General features: G+C 46.1%; 1 long non-coding RNA gene across 1 annotated transcript in view; it reads left to right on the plus strand.

The window, feature by feature from the left end:
- The first annotated feature begins 1,740 nt into the window (after positions 1-1,740).
- The window catches only part of LOC115803584 (uncharacterized), a 66,018-nt gene continuing 43,832 nt past the window's right edge, over positions 1,741-23,926 (plus strand). Inside the window, exon 1 of the long non-coding RNA XR_016395433.1 lies at positions 1,741-22,286. This is a non-coding gene — a long non-coding RNA (uncharacterized LOC115803584). The remainder of the gene's footprint in view (positions 22,287-23,926) is intronic.

Here is a 23,926-nt window from a genome sequence, read left to right on the forward strand (position 1 = left end):
GCAATATAGGCAGACAGAGTGCTGCTGTGGGAATTTGGACGAGGGAGGAATGAATTTTGCTTTGTTGTGGCAAGCTACAGCAAGAAGGTGACATCAGTGGTGGCTGTAGACAGCTGGGAGAGGATTGGGGAGAGCTCTTTTAGATACAAGGGACAGTAAAGTCTCGATGGTGTCAAAGAGCATGGTGCGTTTGAGGATAAAGAGTAGGTACTCTGAGGGTAAAGCACGAGTGGAGACGGTGGAGGAAGAGACTTGGGGAGATCGGGTGGGTAAAGGGCCATGATTCTGCAGATGAGGCAAGGAGATTATTAACTGGGGGCTAATGCCACCAGAGCCATCTCATACAACGCTTCCTCTGGCTGGGATGAACAATGAGAAATGGAGCTGGTCACCCATTTCATTCCGACCGCACTTATTCTCAGAGGGCAGGCTCAACCCAGCCATCCTGGGGTCATCCCAGACACCACGTACCAGGGTCATTCCGAGCAAAGGCCAGCAAAGAGACCCCCTGAGGACATCTGTAGTCCCATAATGACCCTTCTCCCTTAGTCTATAGGTGAAGGACTCGTGATAGACGTTCTCTCCCTAGTTGGCTTACAGGCCCAGACTAAGCTGAATCCTAAGTTGGTTGTCTCGAAGCCAGGGTCTCTATCTGATACCTGCAAAGACAGGATTGAAGCCTGGGGCGTGCCAGGACCACTGTGGCTTCTCTCCTGCCCCATGGACTGAGTGTGGAGAAGGAAGCAGAGGGAGGCAGCAAAAAAGGTGGGGGAGGTGACAGGAGTATAGTGTCAGAACCCAGTTCACCATCCACGGCAGGTACTCACCAGCACCCCAGCACATGAGGCCTGGCTTTCGCACCCCCCTTATGTCAGAATGGGATTCCCAGACACGTTTTTCTAAGTAATTTACAACTAGAGGTGGAAAGCAAAGGGATTCTGGGTTGACAGTGAACCTGTGGTGAGAAATCCAAATCTGAAGGCAGCACCTGCCCCACCTAAGAAGCCGAAGCCCTTCTCGCACGGAGGCTGTGGGCCAGAGATGCTTTACTGAGAACCCACCTGTGCCAACCCTGAGGGTACAGTGATGAAGGGGACATGCTTCCTGCCTCCAAGGACTTCACAGTCTGGTGGCAAAGGCAGACAGGTACACAGGTCCTAGCCTCCCAGGTGCCATGCATTGTGTAAACTGTGATGAATTCTAGTCTCTTCAAATGGAAAATCTAATCAAGGTACTGGGTTATCTGGCTTCCCCTTCCACAAACTGGCCCTCAGTGGGATCCATGTCTAATATTATGAAAGGCACACTATATCATCCTTAACTACTCATAAATGACACTGTCAAACTGATACAAAAATCTATTCAGAAAAACAACTCAGATTGTCTCATCAACACATGTCATTCTGTTGGCAAAGGCTGTAATTAATTATTTTATTTTCCTCTCCAATTTTGTTCTAGTCTTCAAATGACTTTATACAGCAAAGTTCTGGATTCCTTAATTCCCCTGAGCCCTGCCAGGTCTGGGGCTGTGGTAGTGTTCAATGGTACGGCTGCTGAAACATTCAAAATTCAAGGCAGGCCCATGACTGGGCTTCATAAGAAACCACAAGTCTAAGCTGCTGATACCTTAGCAGAGCAAGTTTTTTAAGATCCAGGATCTATTTTGAAGGAGTGGAATAGAGGAATTTAAGAAATGACATTGATAAGGATAAAAGGATCTTTGGATGAAAGTTATAGGGAAGTGGGTTTGGGCTCAAAACAAGGAAGAGTTTACCATAGTTGGAGCCATCCAAGACTGGTGGAGGTAGTGGGCTTTCTGTTGTTCACAGAGGCCAAGCAGAGGTGTGATGACAGTCAGAGGTTCTTATACTGGGTGGGAGGTTGAATGAGATAAACTCTACAGCCCTTTGTGCTGAACTTAAGTCTTCACCCTGCTTTCAGCTGATGGAATAAACCTGGCCTGGCAACATCACCTCTTCTGGGCTCCATTTTATCATTGCTGAGTTGGAAAGAGGGAGCAATTGTCAGATCCCTTGCTGGCCACTGTGGGTGAACCCCAGATCATTAACCCTGGACCTCAAAGGTGAGTGAGCATAGTCTTGGGATCTCTGCATCCTCAACTCCATCTGGTGACTCCGAAGTTCCTTCAGTCCTCAACACTTGAGACCAGAAAGCCTGGTTTGTCTTGTTCTAATTATTATTTAGATGACTGTTTGGCTCATTCCCGAGCAAGGCTTAAGTCAAGTCAGACCTGCTAATTGAATCAAGGTTATATAATCATATTTGCGCATTTAAATGCAAACCAGTTATGTTGGAGCCCAAGCATCTTATATACAAGGAGGGAGTTCTATTACATGTCAGGAATGTATGATAACACACAAAGCCTAACCCCGAAAGTGGAGGGTGGAGTACTCCAGGGCACTTCTGTTTCAATGACGTTGTTGGAATAGTTATTGCTCTGGGCACATTCTGGGAAGATACTGGAAACATCTCAACCAAGTATGACATTGACATTACCCCATCTTGTCAAACCCATTACATTTGGAACGTGCCTTTCTGTAGCATTTGTCTTGGCATATAAATGTGTTATCAAAAATTGTAGGAGGCATTACAAGGAGCCCTCTCTTGGCCTTTCGGGTCCTCAGCATTCCCTCCTCGTCTCCCTTGACAAACATATACCACAGGGCCCAATTAGGCATTTCTGTTTTTCACTTGGGCCTCTTTCCAGTTTCCAGGCTGAGTCTAAAAGCCTCCAAATCTTGAAGTCCTCAAATATTAGCCTCCTCTGCAAAGAGAGAGGAAAACACGGAGAAGTAGGTAAGGAAGTCATTGACGAGTTGAAGGGGGGACTAGTAACATAAAGCAACGCATCAGGAAGAAGGCACCAGACTCAAGACTGAAGTGTTTGTCCCTAAACGCTCTAAGATTCATCCAGGCATAACAGCCTTGTGGGGCCTCTAGCCCAGAGGCTCCCGTATGTTCATCCAAGCTCCGCGCTTGGATGGTGAGATACCAGATGCCTGTTTTCTGTCCAGTGTTAAGAACTGAGCTGGCAGGCTTTGTCAGGATCACTCAGCCTGAAAATCAATCAGATGCCATCACTGGAGATGAGGAAGAGGCATTTTCTGCTCTCACATTTTGTCTGTGTCTCTGACACGAAAGCATCGGTTGCCTCTGAAGAGAAGCATTCTGGGAAGAGTTTCATCTTCACCACCATCCTGGTTAGGGAGCTCTTACAGCCTTAGAATTGCAAATGTCATGGAGGGGCCGCTCACTAGAGGTGGGGACCTTGCTGCAGGTTTCATCGTAAACACATGGCTGAAATGTGTCACACGTGGGCAGGCATGCTAGTGTGTCCAAAATCAGCCTCTAGCCAGAGGACACTGACTTCAGCAAGACCAAATGAAACAGAAAGCTGATTTTTTCCAATAGGTTTCATCAGACCCACAGAGGACTAACCCTAAACCTGATTTTGGATTACGCTTTTCTTGCTAGGAATTATATTAAATGATTCTGTCCGGAACTGAAGTTCTTGATAGACTGGTGTAGCTTCTCAGTCTTTTGAGAATCCGCTATCAAGGGCTCATACTTATCCCAGGTCAGCCCTTAACCCCCTCCCCCGCAGCGCACCTGTGACACAGGCAAGTGCGTGATGTCTGGCAAGGCTGGCAGGATTGTTAACTTCAGGCGAGAATGTGGGTGTTAACACGTCAGAGTAGATCTGAGAAAATATTCCAAACCAACCTGGCCACACTGGGAGCTCAGTCCCCAAGAAAGAATCAAGATAAGGGCGAGCATCTTACCTCTGAGAGGGCAGTGCTGGGTAAAGGCCACGCCTGCAAAGTGCAGAGCTCAGGGAAGACGGAGGCTCAGCTGGGCCCTGCTCAATCACTTGATGGACTTCCATAAACGCTACACTGGAGACTAGGGCGTGTGAAGTAGGAAAGAACACCATCTCTGCCCTGAGCTCTGAGATGGTGGCTGTAAGCCCCCAAGATGCCTGCAGAGCTGAAAGGTGGCCTACATGTTGCTTGGCTGAAGGATAATGGACTCAGGCCTAAACTTATTTGCCTCATTCACCCAGAGAGCTCTGACCAGGAGCTACTTTCAGATGACATAGATCCCCACAGGGCACTTGCCTCTTTCCTGTGACACTTCTAAGAGTGACTCTTGCCACATGACTGTAGTGACAAGTAGAGCTTTTCTCCAATGATACCATTGAGAATTCCAGACTTCCCCAAAAGGAAAAGGCTATGACTGGGAATACAGACTTCCCAGTGTATCCTACTTCTTACACTCCCAGACCTGTGGGCGTAAAAGGAAATCTTAGAATGATGAGTCCTGAAAATGAAAAGAAAAATACTTTTCAAGTTATGAAATCTAGTTGTTATCATTGCTAGTTTTAAATATGTGGTGCCGCTTAAGTTTCTAACACAGGAGGTGGCCAGATTCAGAGTTCCAAGTACCTAAGTGGTTGTTTTGGAACAGGTGTTTTAAGGACACTTAGTGGAGAATATTGGGGCAATAGGTTGGTAGTCACTTTCGCAGCAGTGCTCTGAGGTCTTGGGTTTCATAAAAGATAATTTCTCCTTTTAAGGAAAATTGAGTCTAAATGTAGTTTTTCCTTCCTCTAACTCCTTATTTCTTAATCCTATCCATTCTTCAAGACCTAGCTCAAATGCTACCTCCTTTCATAAGCCTTCCATGATTAACTTTAGTTGGAATTTCCCTCTCCCTTGTCTAACTCCCATGGCACTTTATCTACACCTCTTTGATGGCCACTTTCCACTTTCTATAAAGTAAGTTACACACTTGTTTTGTGTTAATACGTTTCAAAAGATTGAAATCTTACAGAGTATGTTCTTTGACAACTATGGAATTAAATTAAAAATTAATAAAATAACTAAATAATTCTAAGTATTTGGATATTAAATAACATACTTCTCAGTAACCATGGATTAAAGAAGAAATTTTAAGAGAAATTAGAAAATATTCAAATTGAATGTTAATGAAAATTCAATATTACATTTCAAAATTTATAGGGTGCAGGTAAAGCAGTGCTTAGAGAGGAATTGATAGCACTAACCTGATCATATTAGAAAAGAAGAAAGGTTTAAAGTTAATTATCACTTTAGAAAGAAAAACAAATAAGGAAATTAAACCCAAAGAAAGTAGAAAAAAAAATATAAAGACAGAAAATCAATATATTAGAAAACAAACTGTAGGGATTTTTAACAAACTTGAAAATTGGTTCTTTGAAAAGTTTCATAAAATTTATAAACCCCTAGCAAGACTGATCAATTTTTTAAAAAGAGAGAAAATACAAATTACCAATATATGGGATGGAAGAAAGGCTATCATTACCAATCCTACAGGCATTATAATGGTAATAGGGAAATACTATGAACAACGTTATGCCAATAAAGTTGAAAACAGGTGAAATGAACAAATTCTTTGAAAAATACAACTTACCAAAATTGACACAGAAGAAAGAGAAAATCTAAATAATCTATGTTTTATAAAGAAATTGAATTTCACTATAAGAAGCTTGCCACAAAGAAAACCCTATGCCTAGATGATTTCACTTGCAAATTATTGATTAAGGAAAAAAATATAAATCTTGCATAAACTCTTTCAAAAAGGGAGAAAAAGGAAAAGTTTTCAAATTCATTTTATGACGTCAGCATAACCCTGATATCAAGACCTGACAAAGGCATCTAAGGAAATGAAATGACAGACCAGTATACCTGTGAACATAGACACAAAAATCCTTAACAAAATATAAGCAAATGGAATGCAGCAATACATAAAATTAATAATTCATTGTGACCAAGTGGAATTTATCCCAGGAATATATATAAAATGCATAAAACCCCTCTTTAGTAAATTTTCTTTGAACTTTTCAATGTATGGACATTTTTTATTATATTGGTTTCTAGCATCTGTTAAGAACCAACCTCAGGAGTACATAAAACCTCTTTTACTATTTTTGTAATTTCCTGTGTCTATAATTATTTCAAAATAAAGAGTAAAAAACAAACTAATCAAAAACAACAACCAAGTTTAAGAACATCATAACAAATCTTTATTGAAAAATTATACTTGAATTAAGTATTACATTTCTTGTGGAAATCAGCTCTTTTACAAAATTTAGAAACCATTTAAATATGGGTTTGAAATATCTGCATATTGAACAATACTTACACATGTATGAAGTAACATTATTTTCCCCAAACATGTTCTTTTTCTTTATTTCCCATATTTAATCCTAGTTTTAAATGCCATTTAATTTCAAAATTGTCCTATCTTTGTAAGATAAAATCTGAAAATTTAATAGTTTATTTCTTTTTGAAAAATAATTTTCAAGCCATAACTCAGGGAGGGGTAAAGCTCTGAACGCAGGTCCAGCTTGCTGACTTCTGTAAAAGAGGCCACAGCACAGCATCCCCCCATATTCCCTTCTGAACTGGCCCCCTGCAGTGGCGAGAGTAGTTTGTTGGGTCATCACTGTGATCTGGTGTCAGTGGAATTGGGGGAGAGAGTGGGAAGATGGGAATGGGCCCTGTATTTGTGGCTAAGGTTAGTTGGACTTCATACTCCAGGCAAAAGAGAGTCGCTAAGGCTTTTAACAGTGAGAAACACCATTAATCTCTGTTTAGGAAGGTACCACATTTCATCTAATCTAAGGTACCTGATTGTGTAACCTACCATTATTATGAGTACCTACCATTATTATGAGTACCTCTAAAAAAGAGGAAAGTGCAGCTCAGAGAGATTAAGTCACTTGTCCAAGGTCACACAGGTAGAAGCTGGACTTTGAATTCAGGTAGTCCATCTCCTGAGCCAGCACTCTTTACTGCCACACTATTATTCACACTCACAAAAGGCAAAGGAGGCTGCCAACACTGTAGGGATGTCAAGTAAGATTAGGTCATCCATGCCCAGCACAGGAACAAGTTGTAAAGGGAACAGTGTGGTGGGCAGAAACCAGGTTGCAGCGGGTGGCGGAGGGACTGGGTTTGAGGAAGTAGAAACACCACGGTGGACCTCCTTCATGAGGTGCAGCAATTAAAAGGAGTTGGTGGTTGGATTTTTTTTTTTTTTTTTTTTTTTTTAGTGTTGGGAAGGACTTGGGCGGCCTTATTGGTTGAGGAGAAGGAGCCAGGGCAAAGAGAAAATAACCAAGGCCGGGAAATCTGCAGAGGTAACAGGAATAGGAACAGGAGTGGAGGTGAAGCCTGGAGGAGACAGGGGACACGTCCTCTTAGGCTGAACACATGGACCCAGGGCTCTTTGGAGATACCGGCACGTTTACGGGAGCAGGAGGTCGAGGGGCTCATACACTATTTCCTTGGTGGAACAGGTGGTGAGGCCATTAGCTGAGAGTGAGGGAAATAGGGCCTTGATGATGAGGTGCTTTGGTATGGTGACTATGGAAAACAGGAAAGAAAGGAACAAGGAGCTATATACCCCACATTCCCCCAGGAATGTCCTCCAAGACTTTAGCCATATTATGCATTTCCAACTCATTCCACAAAGCCATCTCTGACCCCAAATGCCTGACTACTCCTGGCCCATCTCATCCTGAGAGGAACAGTCCACATCTCACCTGTGGGAGTAGCTTGTGGACATGCTTGGCTGGTGCCATGGCATTACTGGAAAGCAGATTTGGTTCCTTTCTTTAGGAGGAGCGATTAGAAAAGAGTATAGTTTCTAGATTCCTAGATTGAATCCTGGCTCCAATATGCCCCAGCTGTGTGACTTTGAGTAAGTGACTTAACCTCTCTGTGCTTCAACTCCTAATCTGTACAACAAGGATAAAAATAGTGCCTATCTTATAGGAGTGTTGTGAAGATTAAGTGAAGTTATATATATGAAACATTTTAGAACTATGCCAAACACATAGTAAGTGCTCAAAAATGTAAGCTATTATAATGAGATCTTATGCTGATCTCTTATCCTAGTTGGCCTTGAAAGAGGCAGAGAAAGGTCTGGCTGAAGGTATAATGGACCAATAACTCATGGGAAGGCTCTAGAGGTCACTTATTTTTTCAACCAGCCAATGCAGATTTTTCTCTAGCTAGTGTCCTATCAATTATGTGCCAGATGCCAACGCAGGATGCCTGGCTTGCACTGACTGCTCTGGCCCCACCCCTCCTCTCTGCCATCTCCTCTCTAGTGTCCAAACATTTCTCCCTTTCTCAGGCAGAACAGTTTTCCAACCCTAATGGTCCCAGGAGAAGCTCAGAGTCTGCTCTTAAGTGCCATGTCGATGAATTTCTTCCCTCCAAATTCTTTTCTCCTTCATATCATTGTGATTAACTCCTTTATGTGTGTGTATATTTTTTCTTTTGAATGAACTTTCAAAGAGTGAGATCACATCTTTATTCCTATGGCCGCTTTGCTTTCTTAAGATGGCTGTACTCAGTCACAACATCCAAGAGACTTTCATACACAACAATTAGTTCTCATCAATATGTAGACCAGGAAAAAAGACCACTCCTGAGGGCACCAGCCTGGCCACTCTTAGACCATTTCCCTGAAAGTGATGATACTTCTCTAGACTCGAGGTGACTGTCCATCTCAAACGTGTCATCATCCACATTCATGCATTCCACAAGCACTAAGTGTCCACCCGGAGCGTGGAACTGTGCTGTGTGCTAGGCTGAGCGTTACAATGGTGTGCAACCAGCATGGTGATCCCTGCTTTCTGGCAATGTGACCCATGCATCTTCCCCCTAAAGTAACCACTACTATGACATCTGTCACCATAGCTTAGTTTTGCCTGTTTTGGAACTTTGTATAATGGGATCATAGAGTATGTGTCATTTTGGGTCTAACATCTTCTACCCAGCATTACCACCATGAGCTGGACTGTATTGCTCCCTGTAACAATGGTCTGTTCTTTTTAATTGCTGTCTAGTAATCCATCAGCCAATTATACCATAATTGATTTATGTACCCAAGCTTTTATTTGTTGCTCCTTTACTGGATTGATGTGAACAGATGACAAATAGCTTATGAGCATGGAGGCAGAGAGAAGCTTGAGGAAGTTCATTGTTAGGAATTCACAGAATTGAAGGGGATTTTTTGGACTCTCAGGGGCCTTGAACTGGATTTTGGGGGAAACTTTAAGTCTCTAGGGAGAAGGGATGCTTCTGGGTTATACTGACTGTGTGGCAGACCCTCTGCTAAGTGTTTGACCCTCTTTACTTCAGCTAATCCTCAATAACAACCCCTCTAGGTATTATTAGCTGCATTTTAAAGATGAGGAAACTGAGGCTCTTTGAGTTAAATGACTTTCCCAACAACTGCAATAGGTATGTAGAAATATGGGGAAGCATAATTAGAAATTTTAAAAGTTGAATAAATTTGTAGATAAGATTGATAATTATGGGTACAAAGACTTGAAGGGATAGATATATAAAAGATTCTTCTTAAAGTTCCGTTAAAGATTAGTGAAACCACAGAAGCTTAAAATTTTCTTTCACTATTATATTGATTTTTCAATGAAAAAAAGTGATTTGGAGGGCTTCCCTGGTGGCGCAGTGGTTGAGAGTCCGCTTGCCGATGCAGGGGACACGGGTTCGTGCCCCGGTCCGGGAAGATCCCACGTGCCGCGGAGCGGCTGGGCCTGTGAGCCATGGCCGCTGAGCCTGCGCGTCTGGAGCCTGTGCTCCGCAAAGGGAGAGGCCACAAAAGTGAGAGGCCCGCGTACCGCAAAAAAAAAAAGAAAAAGTGATTTGGAAAAGCAATTTGAATCCTTCTTTGCACCTCCCAAACCACCATGCTCAAACTTTGCGACTCAACTTAGCCTCCTTCCCCTCACTCTACTTTTCTCTTTCCCAGCCTTCAGATCAGATAAGACTGCCTGTCTAAATTACCATATGACCCAGCAATCCCACTACTGGGCATATACCCAGAGAAAACCATAATTCAAAAACACACATGCACCCCAATGTTCATTGCAGCACTATTTACAATAGCCAGGTCATGGAAGCAACCTAAATGCCCATCAACAGACGAATGGGTGAAGAAGATGTGGTACATATATACAATGGAGTATTACTCAGCCATAAAAAGGAATGAAATTGGGTCATTTGTAGAGATGTGGATGGACCTGTAGACTGTCATACAGAGTGAAGTAAGTCACAATGAGAAAAACAAATATCGTATATTAACGCATGTATGTGGAATCTAGAAAAATGGTACAGATGAACTGGTTTGCAAGGCAGAAATAGAGACATAGATGTAGAGAACAAACATATGGACACCAAGGAGGGGAAAGTGGGAGGGTGGTGGTGGTGGTGGGATGAACTGGGAGATTTGGATGGACATGTATATACTAATATGTATAAAAGAGATAACTAATAAGAACATGCTGTATAAAAAAATAAATTAATTTTAAAAAAAGCCTGCCTATCTAGTTTCTCCTGTGATCTTACATTCTCTAAATATACGCACACACTGTTTTGTCAGATGAGGCTGCTTTTTGGAGTGTCAGCTCTTTGCTTAGGAAGCCTTGCTCTGGTTTGATAATTTTCTGCTTTACACTCATAAAAACTACTGGGACATTTATGGTTCTACATAAATAAAATCATTAGGACCCTGTTGTGGAGATGGGCCCCTCCCCACCTCTAGCACGTGAGTCTGGCTTGTGCAGCCTGGTGCAGTGGTCTTCAGAAACCTCCGACCTCATACAGAGACCGAATCGGCCCCTTGGCACATCACAGCTTCTGAGACGCGGACAGGCAGCTGTGCCACTGGCAAACCTCTGTTTTCTAGGTTGATTTGCCCACTTATTATTACAGATATTGACCCAGCTGTTGTAATGAAGACATGACATAACAGAGACTTAAACCAGGCAGAAGTTGATTTCTTTCTCCCCTAAGCAATCCAGGATGGATAGAAGGGCTCCATCTTGTTGGGGACCCAGGTTCCTTCTATTTTCTTGCTTTGTTAAACTTCAGTTATTGCCTTCACCTGCTTTCTCCACGGTGGCCTGCCACCATATCTACATCCCAGCCAGAGAGATGGGGGAAAGGGGTGAGGAGGCCATGACCCTCCCTTTACCATCCTGACCAGGTACTGCACCCATCAACCCTTGCCTAGGAGGTAGAGCTGCACTGCAGGAACATGGCCACAGAGAGTAGTGGTTAAGCACTTGGACTCCAGGGCCAGGCCACTTGGGTTTGAATCCTGGCTATACCACTTGATAGCTAGCTCACCATGGACAAATTATCTATTTATTCAATGCCTCAGTTTCCTTATCTATAAAGTGAGGCTAGGGCTTCCCTGGTGGCGCAGTGGTTAAGAATCCGCCTGCCAATGCAGGGGACATGGGTTCGAGCCCTGGTCCGGGAAGATCTCACATGCCGCGGAGCAACTGAGCCCGTGCGCCACAGCTACTGAGCCTGCGCTCTAGAGCCCGCAAGCCACAACTGCTGAGCCCACGTGCCACAACTACTGAAACCCATGCACCTAGAGCCCGTGCTCTGCAACTGCAACAAGAGAAGACACCGTGGGCTCCCCTGGTGGCACAGTGGTTGAGAGTCCGCCTGCTGATGCAGGGGACACGGGTTTGTGCCCCAGTCCGGAAAGATCCCACATGCCGCGGAGCGGCTGGGCCCGTGAGCCATGGCCGCTGAGCCTGCGCGTCCGGAGCCTGTGCTCCGCAAAGGGAGAGGCCACAACAGTGAGAGGCCCGCGTACTGCAAAAAAAAAAAGACACCGCAATGAGAAGCCCACGCACCACAATGAAGAGTAGCCCCTGTTCACCTCAACTAGAGAAAGCCCGCACACAGCAACGAAGACCCAACGCAGTCAAAAAAAAAAAAAAAAAAAAAAAAAAGTGAGGATAATGATGATGATAATAATAGTACTTTCCCCTCAGCATTGTTGAAGCTTAAGTGGGCTATTATGTGAAGCTTTACATTTATATGTAAGTTAAATTTATATAAATTATATATAAATTTGTATTTTAAATGTGATGCTTAAATGAGCTATTATGTGGAAAGTGCTAAGAATAGTGTCTGCCATACTATAGGAGCTTTCTGTATGTATATACATATATACATGTATACATTAACTAGTATTATTATGGAGGCTTTTTTCTGGTGTAGCATGAAGTTGTGGTGGTGGTTGTTGTTGGTGGTGGTGATGATGGTCATAATGATGGTGGTGGTGTTGATGGTGGTTGTAGTAGCAGTGGTAGGAGATGAGGAACCAGGTCATGTAGGTCCTCATATGCTATGGTAAAGAGTTTGGAATTTATTCTGAGTATAATGGAAAACTGTTGAAACCTTTTGAGCAAGGCAGTGGGGTGAACTGATTTATAATTTCAAAAGATCTCTCCGGCTGCTGTGTGCTGAACAGACAGAAGAGGAGCAAGAGTAGAAGCAGGGGGATTAGTCAGGAGGCCCCTGCAGTGGTGCGGGGTGGCTTAGACCAGAATGCTAGTGAAGGAGAGGGTGACGACAGTCAGGTGTCACCCAGAATGGGTCAAGCTCATTGGGGTTATCACACAGCCTTTGCATGGCTGTTACCGAAGCCTGGAAAATCCTTCCCCCAGAACATCCACTGGCTCACCTCCATCCCTTTATTCATGTCTTTGTTCAGATATCGCCCCTCCCAGAGGCCTTCCCTGACCATCCTAGCTAAAACAATAAATTGCCCTACCCTGATGTATTATTCTTTATAGTACTTATCTAAAGTCATGTGATTTATTTTTTCACTCACTTGTTTGTCTCTTTCCCCCACCCTATAACATAGATTCTGTAAGAGAAGGGACTTGCTTATCTCCCGCCACACCTGACATATTTTAGGTGCTCAATAGATGCTTGTTGAATGAATAAATAAGTGAAAATTCAAAGTGCTGGTGAGAAGGCTGGAAAGCATCACCTCCAGAGACAGCTGCACTCGCAGGAAGAAGGAGCCGTTGTATCAGCCACCCCTGCTGGGTGGGGGTAGAGAAGACATGTAGGTGGTTTCAGTTTAGCTCCGAGGTCAGGCTTTATGATTTATTTATTTATTCGTACCCCACTTCATTCCACAAAGGATTAAACGTGGCTTATAGGAAATGCACAGTGCTTAGTGAAATATAAATGCAGAATAAAATTAGGATGAGGGAAAAGACCAATCAGAATAGATTCTCTGGACGACAGGGTCTTATACACCTGAGATATCTGGTAGCAAATGTATCTCTGAGTTTTCTGGTGGCCAAAAGCAGAAGGCACTAAACTTCCTATGAAACTAGGTAAGGACACAGAAATGAAAGTAGGACTGTGGCTGGTGGGAGATTGTCGGTGGTTCACTGTGGATCTCATTAGAGGAGCTGGGTTGGTGGACCTGGTCTTACATTTCCTCTTGCTCCAGTATTTTGGGGGTGGAGAGGAAGAGAGGGCTGGGAGGGAGGAATCTCTTAATGTCTATTTAGGTCTTCTGCCCATTTTTTTGTTTGTTTTTATAAATTTATTTATTTTTGGCTGCGTTGGGTCTTCACTGCTGCGTGCGGGCTTTCTCTAGTTGCAGTGAACTGGGGCTACTCTTCGTTGCGGTGCGCAGGCTTCTCATTGCAGTGGCCTCTCGTTGCAGAGCACGGGCTCTAGGCGCACGGGCTTCACTAGTTGTGGTGCATGGGCTCAGTAGTTGTGGTGCGTGGGCTGTAGAGCGCAGGCTCAGTAGTTATGGCACACAGGCTTAGTTGCTCCACGGCATGTGGGAATCTTCCCAGACCAGGGCTCGAACCCGTATCCCCTGAATTGGCAGGCGGATTCTTAACCACTGCGCGACCAGGGAAGCCCTGCCCATTTTTTGATTGGGTTTTTTTTTTTGCTATTGCGTTGTATGAGCTGTTTGTATATTTTGATAATTAAGCCCTTGTCGGTCACATGATTTGCAAATATTTTTCCCAGTCTGTAGGTTGTCTTTTTGTTTTGTTTATGGTTTCCTTTTCTGTGCAAAAGCTTATAAGTTTGATTAGGTCTCATTTGTTTATTTTTGCTTTTATTTCTGTTGCCCTGGTAGATTGACCCAAGAAAGCATTGGTACGATTTATGTCAGAGAATGTTTTGCCTATGTTCTCTTCTAGGAGTTTTATGATGTCATGCCTTATATTTACATCTTTAAGCCACTTTGAGTTTATTTTTGTGTATGGTATGAGAGTGTGTTCTAACTTCATTGCTTTACACGTGGCTGTCCAACTTTCCCATCACCACTTGCTGAAGAGGCTGTCTTTAGAGATGTACTCTCTTGAAAGAGATCACATTCTAGGAACGCGGTGATTTAGGCTAATGAGTTTAAGATAAGACACAATCAGAAGTGTGTTTCTGTGCTTTCACTATAAAATTCCTATCAATAATTTAACATGACTAGAAAACAGATTACTGTTTACATTCATCTGCATACTCTGAATAAAACTTCCATTTGTGGTCATCATCAAGGAAGCACAGAACAGCCTTTGAGAGAGTGACTGGCAGCTGGTGGCATGATGAATGATGCAGCATCATGAGTAATGATATAACCAGTATTAAACAACAGTATTAGGGAAGTAAGAAACCTGTACTGTTTAATTACAAAGGTTTCCAAAGCGCCATGGAACTGTGAGAAATAATTGTGTTGCTACCCTTTTGGGTGCTTGAACTTTACAAAGAATCTTCAGGTAAGCAGCTTTACTGATTGAACGATAAGCACAAACAGAAGTACCTCTTTCCTACCCATTATTCTAAATCTTCATGGATACATGGCTATATCTAACACGGACCTGTGAATTTAGTAATACGTTTTTAAACCATATGTTTTTTATAGACAGAGACCCCGAGGGGTGGCCCTGGTATCTCCTCTTATCTGTGCCAAGCTTGTTGCCTTGGTTCAAGAAGCAGCTGCCCACAGCCAGGTCCCCCAAGTCTCTCATGAAACCATTCTCCTCAATTCCTGCAAGTGCCTCTCAGCACCAGAAAGCCCATTCTGGTGATGATAGTCCCCAAACCAAGGAGTACTCTTCGCCAAAGGTGAAAAGAAGTATCCACCTCTAGAGGCTAAAAAACCCCTGGCACCTTTAAGGTAATGGTCATTTTCCAGGCTCTTAGCCCCGCCACAAGCCCACCCCGCTTCCTTTCTTGTCATTCCAGTTTTTAAATCTTTAAATCAGCCTCGCCACTCTGTGTATGATGAGTGTGTTATCGACAACTTTTGAAGTCAAAAACATTTGTCTCAAAACCTAATCACCATCTTGCAGGTATGTAACCTCAGGAAATCTACTTAACTGAAGCGTCACTTTCCTTTTATATAATATAAGGACACTTCTCTTTATTTTGGTCTGAGAACTAAATGTGTTAACATTGAACTACCTAGTACAGTGCCTGGCATAGAAGGCTAGATGTGTGATTAACCTCAGTCCCCTTATCTTTCTTCTCTTTAGCGACAGCAACTTAAATTGTTTCTCAGCAGGTGAAGTTTGCCTATTTGGATTGTGAAAAACACACTTTCCCAAAGGTGTTTTACATCCTCTGGGCTCCACTGGGTCACGTTGTAGAGCAAGTGCTGGGTTGAAGGTTCAGGGCTGTAGTTGCAAGGGAGGAGGGAGAACAAACCCAGACTGATTGTTTTTGCTGAAGCCTCCTGAGACAGAAGCAGAAAAATCACTGCTAATTTAGAAGGTTCAAAGCCAAGCTCATGAAACTTTCCCATAACTGCTAATAAAAGTCTTAACGAGGAGAAAACAATCATGTTTTGGGAGACAGATTTTTCTACAAATATAGAGGTTCTCCAGGTTCAGTATTCTCTCCGTGACAGGACAGGATGGAGGGCAGAAGGATTAGAGCTACAGTAATAACTCTCATTAGTTCAGCACTTTAGGGCTTAACAGAGCGTTTCCACCACACTTGGTCCTACAACTGCGTGAATCAAACAGGCCATGTATTATCTTCATCCCCAAAGAAGACTTGAGCCCTGGTGTCAAAATGCTACTCTTTCTGTTCTACCCTCTCCCCAGCATAAAGTTCTTGCATTCATTGGTTAGGAGAAACTGTTCTTTTTTCGCTTGCACAGCAAGCTCAAGAAGACAAAGACACACTGAGAAATCAGCCCACTTCTTCATGGACCTGTTTTCTAACTGGGCTTGAGATATAAGTGTGCCTTCACTGCATCAGATAGACTGAAGCTGGTGAGGGGAGTGTACCTGGCAGGCACTTTCTACAATTTTGTTTGAGCTCTTCTCTGTACTGGGCACTGCCCCCAGCTGCAGTGCTTAGTTCCAGCTCACAGCCTAGCAGGGCAAGACTCGACAAGGGGAAATAAGTACTACATAGGAGAGCAAAGGGGAATTGGAGCCAGGCTGGTCACGAACTCCACCTGCCATTTCTTAAGTCTGCAGCAGGATCAGGGGGATCTTTTCAGGTTCATCTTTGTTCACCTTCCCAGGAGAGAGTCTCATAAGAAATGATCTTGCTGGACACTGTGGGAGGAAAAGAAAGACCAGGCCGAGTGGATGGGCAAACCAGTATTGACAGTTCTCTCCAGCGCGGCTGGGGCTACTGTTCATTGAGGATGGAGAATCTGAGAAAGCACGTGGGCATTATTTTCTCAATGACAGGGATAGACTGTTGGTCTCTGATTCTATTAGACTGACCTCAGACAGAAGGGGGAGAGATGAAAAGAGAAAGACGTTGTCTTTTGAGACTGCAAAGATGAGAACATTTCTAGGCAGAGCATGAGGGAAGCAAGGTTGCCAGGTCAGAAGCTAGATTATAGGGAGCCTTTGTATGAATTAGGAAAAGGTGTCCCTTCTAGGTACACAGCCCATTGAGCAAAGAGGGGTTTTGTGCAAAGGAATAAAAAGGATGCAGTCTCATACCAGAGTTTATGGCTTGGCAAAGAAAGCTCTGGCTGAGTTTCAGCCTCCACTCATCCCTTCAGCAGGGCAAACTTGTGCAGTATGCCACCTACACAACAGTCCACAATGGCCCTAAGGGTCGACTGAGTTATTACTGAGAGAATCTGAATGGAGGGAAATATATCACTAGGAACTCTACCTTTCCTGCTGAAGATTTTCGCAGCCTACGCTGAGGCCTGAGTTTGGCTGTGGGAAGTATCAGTGGAAGTTCTGACGAAGGAGGAGGAATTGTACACTACCTTAGGACCTTCCCAGACTGAGAGGAGGAAGCACGTTCCTGGTTCATGATGGATAACCACCCACGAGTGGAGGATAAGCTCCAGTGAAGGCCACACCTAGCATCACCCAGGGAGGGAGAATTGCCAAAACTGCAGGAATGAGGAAGAAGGCAGGAGACAGCATCCCTTTGGGGCCAAGGGAGAGACTCCTCCCCAGAGGTGAAACAGCTGTTCCTCTCCTGCGCAAGGCTGTGGAGGGAGGCAGCTGCATTCCGCAGGCAGCAGGTCACAGTCTCTGAGCAGATGTGGAGTAAGAGTCGAGATGATTTGAGCAGGGGAGGGGCCCACCACTGTCAGCCAGGTCTCAAGGCCCTGTGGTGCTCCACTTTCTTTCTCCCAACCCCACCACTTTTCCTGCGACCTGAGCTAGTGTTTACCTGGGTCAGGCTGCCAGATAGGGCTCACTCAAGCAGGAAAACGCAGGCACCCCGAAGTCTGGCTTTACAACTGGCCTCAAGGCCCGGTCACCTGCCTCGACCCAGCTGGCCTTGACTGAGGTCAATGCATGGTTGAGAGAATACAGGAAGGGTGTGTGTGCGTGCGTGCGTGCGTGCGTGTGTGTGTGTGTGCATGCATGTGTGTGCATGTGTGTGTGCATGCATGTGTGTGTGTGTGCAGGGGGTGATGTGGAATCTCCATAGAGGGAGTCCTAATCATGTGTTTCTTCTCATCAGAGTCTTTGTACCTGAAACTCAGGGAACATGGCTCCTCAGGTGAGGTAACCCCCGTGGGAATCACCACCTCCTCTCACCTTAGTGTGCCATGGTTGGCAGGAGTAGGATTTATTGAAGGAAGAAAAGGCTCATATTCAGTGTCTGTCCCAGTTGTGGGCTGAGGGCTCTGCAGGTGGCCTAGAGGGGTCTGACCTTCAGTGAGCAGGCTGCAAGGCGGTGGCCCCAGGTCTAGCTCCAGTGATGAATGGGAGACCCAAGAGGACTTCCTCCTCAGTGTTCATCTTGTTTCTGTCCCAAGAATATTCTCCCTCACCTTTTCTCTATCCTTCAGGAGTCACCTTGTTTCCCCTCCTCTGTTCCCGATAACTCGAGCCCCTCACATGCGTGTGGCGTGGGAATGAGCAGGGCAGGAGAGCAGAGTCCCATCTCTATAGGAAGGCCCACGGCCACCCCAGAAGTCGCCATGTGCAGTCGTAGACAGGCGCTCCTGTGGGAGGGGTGAAAGTCGGTCCATGTCCCTGCCCTGCTCTCCGGAAGCTCTCCCTCTTCCTTTAGGGGTTCTTTGACCCACAGATGTCCCTGGAGCCTCAGGCTTGGCGTGGTGTCCGGTCAGCTCAACTCAACTTGGCCTCCCCAGAGGTGTTGCTGGAACTTCACAGCCACACTGTCTTAAGTCTGGTTCCTGGGAGCAGACCCTGAGATGAGGTTTGTGCACACGTGATGATGTGTGTGTGCACGAGAAATTTCTCGTGGGAGCAGGGAAGTAGGCAGGGCAGGGATATGGATATGACCTGAGATGAAGCCCAGCTCCAGCCGGGCCCCGAGGAGCTCTGGAGTGGAAATCATCCCTCAGTGTCTGTACCACCTTTAGGGAAGGCTGCTGAGCATTCATCCTACAGTCATCCACGGCTACAGGTGACCCTGGGGATGGGGTTTACACATTCCCAGGGCTTCCTGCTCCTGAAGGAGAAAGTGGCTCCATTAGCCCAAGGGCGGGCCTTTAAGGAAGCCACAGGTGCAGGTTGTTAAAAGCAAAGCCCACACAGCCGGGTAGAGGGATCTGGGAGGATGGGGTGGAGCATTGGAGCATCATCAGAATACTCAGAGCCCCTGGGAATCGTCTGCAATGGGTGGGGCCTGGGAGCAGACAAGGGGCTCCCACACTGGTGGCTGGGATGGCCTGTCAGAGTGGAGAGATTGGGCACAGCTTTTGAGATCACCACAGGCACCCTTTCAATATCAAGCTTTTAGTGGAACTAATGGATTTTCAGGGCAGAGTCCAAGGCGTTCTTTTCCAGAATTATAATTCCCCCTCCCACTCTGCTCTGTCCCCTTCCTCTTATCACCGTTTTTCTTCATTCTTCTGAATGCCCATATCACATACTGTCTGTGCCACTCTTGGGGCTGCTCAGGTTGCCTGGCATCCTTATGGGGGTAGCTCATAGCAGTGGTTCAGTCACAGGCTTTGGAGATGGACTTGGGCTTGGACTTGGACTTGATGCTCGGCTTAGCCACTTACCTACTGTGTGACCTAGAGCAAGTCACTTAACTTCTCTGAGCTTTACTTTCCTCTGTAAACTCTCATAACAGCAGTACCTACTTCAGGTGTACTGTGAGGATGAAAACGGGTCATCCGTGTAACGTGTGAAGCACATATATCTGGTGTGGTCCCCACTTCCTAAATGCCAGCTACCGTTTTGAAATGATGGTCGTTATTCTTGTGTGCAGATATGTGTTCCACAGTACACTGCAGTCTCCTTGAGGGCAGGTGCCAGCTACGGTACCCTATGTACCTAAGTAGGTGCTCATACATGCGTGGGGTTTAAACACAGAAAATTATGGGCAAGGAGAGAATACAAGGCTTCGGGCCCCACAGTCAGTTTCATAACAAAGCCCAGGATTTCCATGTTCCTCACGTGAGACCTACTTCTCCGAATTCAGGGCCCGGCATCTGCCAAGAAAAGTGCCCCCTGGCACCATGCTGCCTTTTTAGTACCCCAGCACCAGGGACGTGAGGAGGGAGGGCTGCCAGCCCTCGGGTAGGGAATACAAGGCTGTGAGCCAAGAGGCCACGTTAGAGGCTGATGTCCCCCGACCGCCTGCCCGCCCCAGGCAGTGAGGGAGGCCTCCAGCGTCGCGCTCTCCCCAGGACATTGGTGGGCCCAGAGCAGAGAGGGAGCAGGCCTGGCGTTTCCAGCACTGGCTGCCCTCCCCCAGCTTCTCTGAGTCGGGCGCTGCCTTCCCGGCCTCAGTCCTCCGCCGGCCACTGTTTCCACCGCGGAGGAGATGGGGCCGAGCGCTGGGCCACTCTCTGCGGTGGGAACAAGGCTTCGCTTCATCCGCGGCCCCTGCCCGGGGAGGGGGAGGGGAGGAGGAGGGGAGCGTCGTGCGTCCTGCTGAAAATAAACCCAGCCGGACCTGGAGAACCGGGTGATGGGGCGGGGGCGCTGTGTGAGGAGTTCAGGGTGGGCAGGGATGGGGGTGTTGGTGGCAGCAGGTTCGTCTTGGAGGAGATTTCCAGCCCGGGAAAACTAGGGCTGTGAACACGGAAAGGCAGGCACATGAGATACGGCCGCCTGTCGTGTGACACGCATGCTCAGTGGGAGAAGGACTGCAGCGCTCGCTCGCTCTCACACTCACATCCTCTCACACACACACTCACATATTCTCTCACACTCTGCCTCACACACCCACACTCCCTCACACGCACTCTCACACGTATGCACTCTCACGTACTCACACATACTCCCTCACACACCCATACACTCTCACACACTCGCACAATTTCATACACTCTCATACACACACTCATACACACATACAGTCTCACACACCCACACACTCTCATACACACATGCACTCACACACTTACACACACTCTCACACTCGTACACACTCTCACACACACTCACACTCTCTCACACCGTCTCTCTCTCTCACACACTCATCAGTGTTCAAGATAGAGGGTGACAGATGGCCACTAATATGCTCCTCTACCTTTCACGTTCTCAGAAAACCAAGTAACCCATAGTCTCTTTCTGTGTCCACAGAGGCTGGTCCAACCCAGATAACCTCATTCCGTACCTTGGGCCGGAATGATGTTAGAACTTAGCCGCTCAAGGCCTTCTAGGAACAGCAGAAAGTTAAAACTGTGGGGAAGACAGTGGGAAGTTCATGGGCCAAAACTTTTGCAGTTTCATGGACAATTTAAAATATCTGAAGAAAATTAGAGGGCTCTCTCTTTAGAGAAATGTGCTTAAAGCCTACAGATGCAATACCCCATATACAATTTCAGGGAGTCATGGGCCCTGCTCCCCAAGACCCATCTATCAGCCCTGGGTTAAGACACCCCATTCTGAAGGATTCAGTCCCAAGGAATGGAGCTGCCTAAAACCAAACACAAACAATGCCAGCACCACCTCCCACCACACCCAGAGACCTGAGCTAGATGATGTCATCCTGAGACTCAGAGAATGACAGGTGACAATGTCAAACCAGTGACACATCCCAAAGAGAAACCATCCCTCATGGAACACTTGCTTCCACGGCATCTAGGAGCTTTCTCAGAACCACCCATTTGGTTGCAGACCTTCCAGCATTCAGGGAAACACATTCCTGGGCCAGTGGGAGAGCAGGCTTAGAGTGGCTGATGAAACGTTCTTGGCTGACAGTCCCCAGCCATAGCAAATAGGGAGCTAACCTACTGTGGTGAGTTTCCTGCCCTGTGGAGGAGGCAGCAGCAGAGCAATTCTACACAGATTGCCCTGCTTGGGAACCTGGGGACCGAGTCTGGAATGTACTGTGATGCAAAGTACACACCCAATGTGCAGCAGGTGGTGTGGGGTCTCTGAAGGTGGACTTGAATGCCAGGGCATGGTATCTGGGGGCAACCATCCACTTCACCTTACTTGGGACGTGCACCTATGCATTGAGCTAACATTTATTGAGCGCCATGGTATACTGGACATAGAGAAGCAGATGCAATGACACAGCCCCAGTCTTCAAAGTACTCACAGTCTACTGGGAAAGAGAAATCTACACTGAACATTACAGGAAGGTACCATGTGATAGATGCAAGCCCAAGGCTCTCTGGAGCTGAAATCCTACTGCTAGAAATCATCTATGGTGAAGAAAAACCTTGTGAAGCTGGTGCCAGCGTGGCCCAGAGTTGAGCTCTCAAACGTTGCTGTGCATCTGAATCACCTGGGAAACTGAAAACCAGGCCACACCCAGGCCATGTAAATCAGAGTTTCTGGGGAAGGTCTCCGCCCCTAGCACTTTTTAAAGCTCCCACTGTAATTCCAGCATACCAGGATGGAGAGCTATGGGCCAGAGCTTCACGGCCCCTCTTATGTGGTCTTGCACCAGAGAATCCCCCTTGTTGGAAACTTCATGGTTGATGAGTTAGGACCTTAGGGGACAGCCACGGTGGGAGATGGACGAGTAAGACGACACACAAAAAAGCTTTCAAATGTTGTTTTATGTTCATGTAACTCAGGAACCTGCCCGCCTTTTCAGTGTCCTCAGGCCTTGAACCCAGAGACATTATGGTTTCCCTAACTTACCTCTAAGGCACAGAACTAATTCTTCTGTGATAGAATAGCAGTGAGAACATCTCTTTCCTTCAGGGAAACCCTCTCTCAAGTCCCCCTGAAAGGGCATGACCTGGCCCCGTGGTCCCAGCAAGGCAATCATCATAGCTTACAGAACATTTTCCAACATTCCAGGAAATATGTGGGAAGTGGACTTTTGTTGGTATTGGGGCATGGAGGTCATGATTCAAAATATCATGGAATTAGTAGGAAAAGGCTAAATAGTCCAATAGAAATAAACCCAGGGAAAATGACACATAGCTGCCTATCAGGATACTGTGCACATGGTGAGTGAGGATAGAACTCTAGGTCACACACCCAACCACACTTCTCTCTCTCTCTCTCTCTCTCTCTCTCTCTCTCACACACACACACACACACACACACACACACAGATTTTAGCAGCAGGCATTATCACCCAGGATGAAGACAAGAATAAATTCCTTTAATTTTCAAGTGCTCAGAAATGCAGATCAGCCCTGGTTTTGGATTGGTTGGCTGTGAGACATCCTTGAGACACTGACCAAGGAGAAGCCACATGGCAGGCAGTTCTGTGAGCCAGCCTTGGACTGGAGAGGTCTCAGTTGGTAGAAATTTGGGTGTCAACAGCATAAAGAGGGAATTTCAGTCTCTGGGCACTGATGAGATGACCCAGGGAGGGCATAGGTAGAGGAGGACAGAGGCTGAGACAAAACCCTCCATTTGCACCAACATATGAAGTTGGATGGAACAGGCTAAGCAGATGGAGGCAGGGAGGGAGGAAGGAAGGAAACCAGCAGATAGGTTGACCTGGAAGCCAAGCTAGGGTCCAGGAGGAGGGAATGGTCAGATCAAAAAAGATTAAGACAGGGCTTCCCTGGTGGCGCAGTGGTTGAGAGTCCGCCTGCTGTTGCAAGGCACACGGGTTCGTGCCCCGGTCTGGGAAGATCCCACATGCCGCGGAGCGGCTGGGCCCGTGAGCCATGGCCGCTGAGCCTGTGCGTCCGGAGCCTGTGCTCCGCAACGGGAGAGGCCACAACAGTGAGAGGCCCGCGTACCGCAAAAAAAAAAAAAGAAAAGATTAGGACAAAAACACAACCATTGCACTTGGGCAGTCATTGGGGACCCCGAGACGGGTCATTTCAGTGGTGCCATGAAGGCAGAGGCTTCGGCAGTGGGCAGAGAAGTATTCTAGAAATTTGGGTACGATGGGAAACAGGGAGGTGGGGCTGTAGCCAGGGGATATGAGAGGATGGGAATTTTTCATGTGTATTTTCTTTGTGAATGGGAATGATTCAGGAGAGAGAGAGGTATCAAAGCAGCAGAAAAAGAAGGACTTCACTCCTTGCGGAGTGAAGACCTTGGGAAGATGAGGGGGATTGTCCCGTAGGAGGGAGAAGCTGACATTTGGTAAGATGAGGGATATCTAACTGTTCACGTGCAAAGGAAGGAAGTTAACATTTATTCAACTTTGCTGTGAGGGAAAATATTTCTTGATTCTTTTCCCCCCAG

Source organism: Delphinapterus leucas, chromosome 13, assembly GCF_059928025.1.
Source record: "Delphinapterus leucas isolate spDelLeu-1000000601 "Yukka" chromosome 13, BTC_Dleu_Yukka2, whole genome shotgun sequence".
Taxonomy (NCBI): Eukaryota; Metazoa; Chordata; class Mammalia; order Artiodactyla; family Monodontidae; genus Delphinapterus; species Delphinapterus leucas.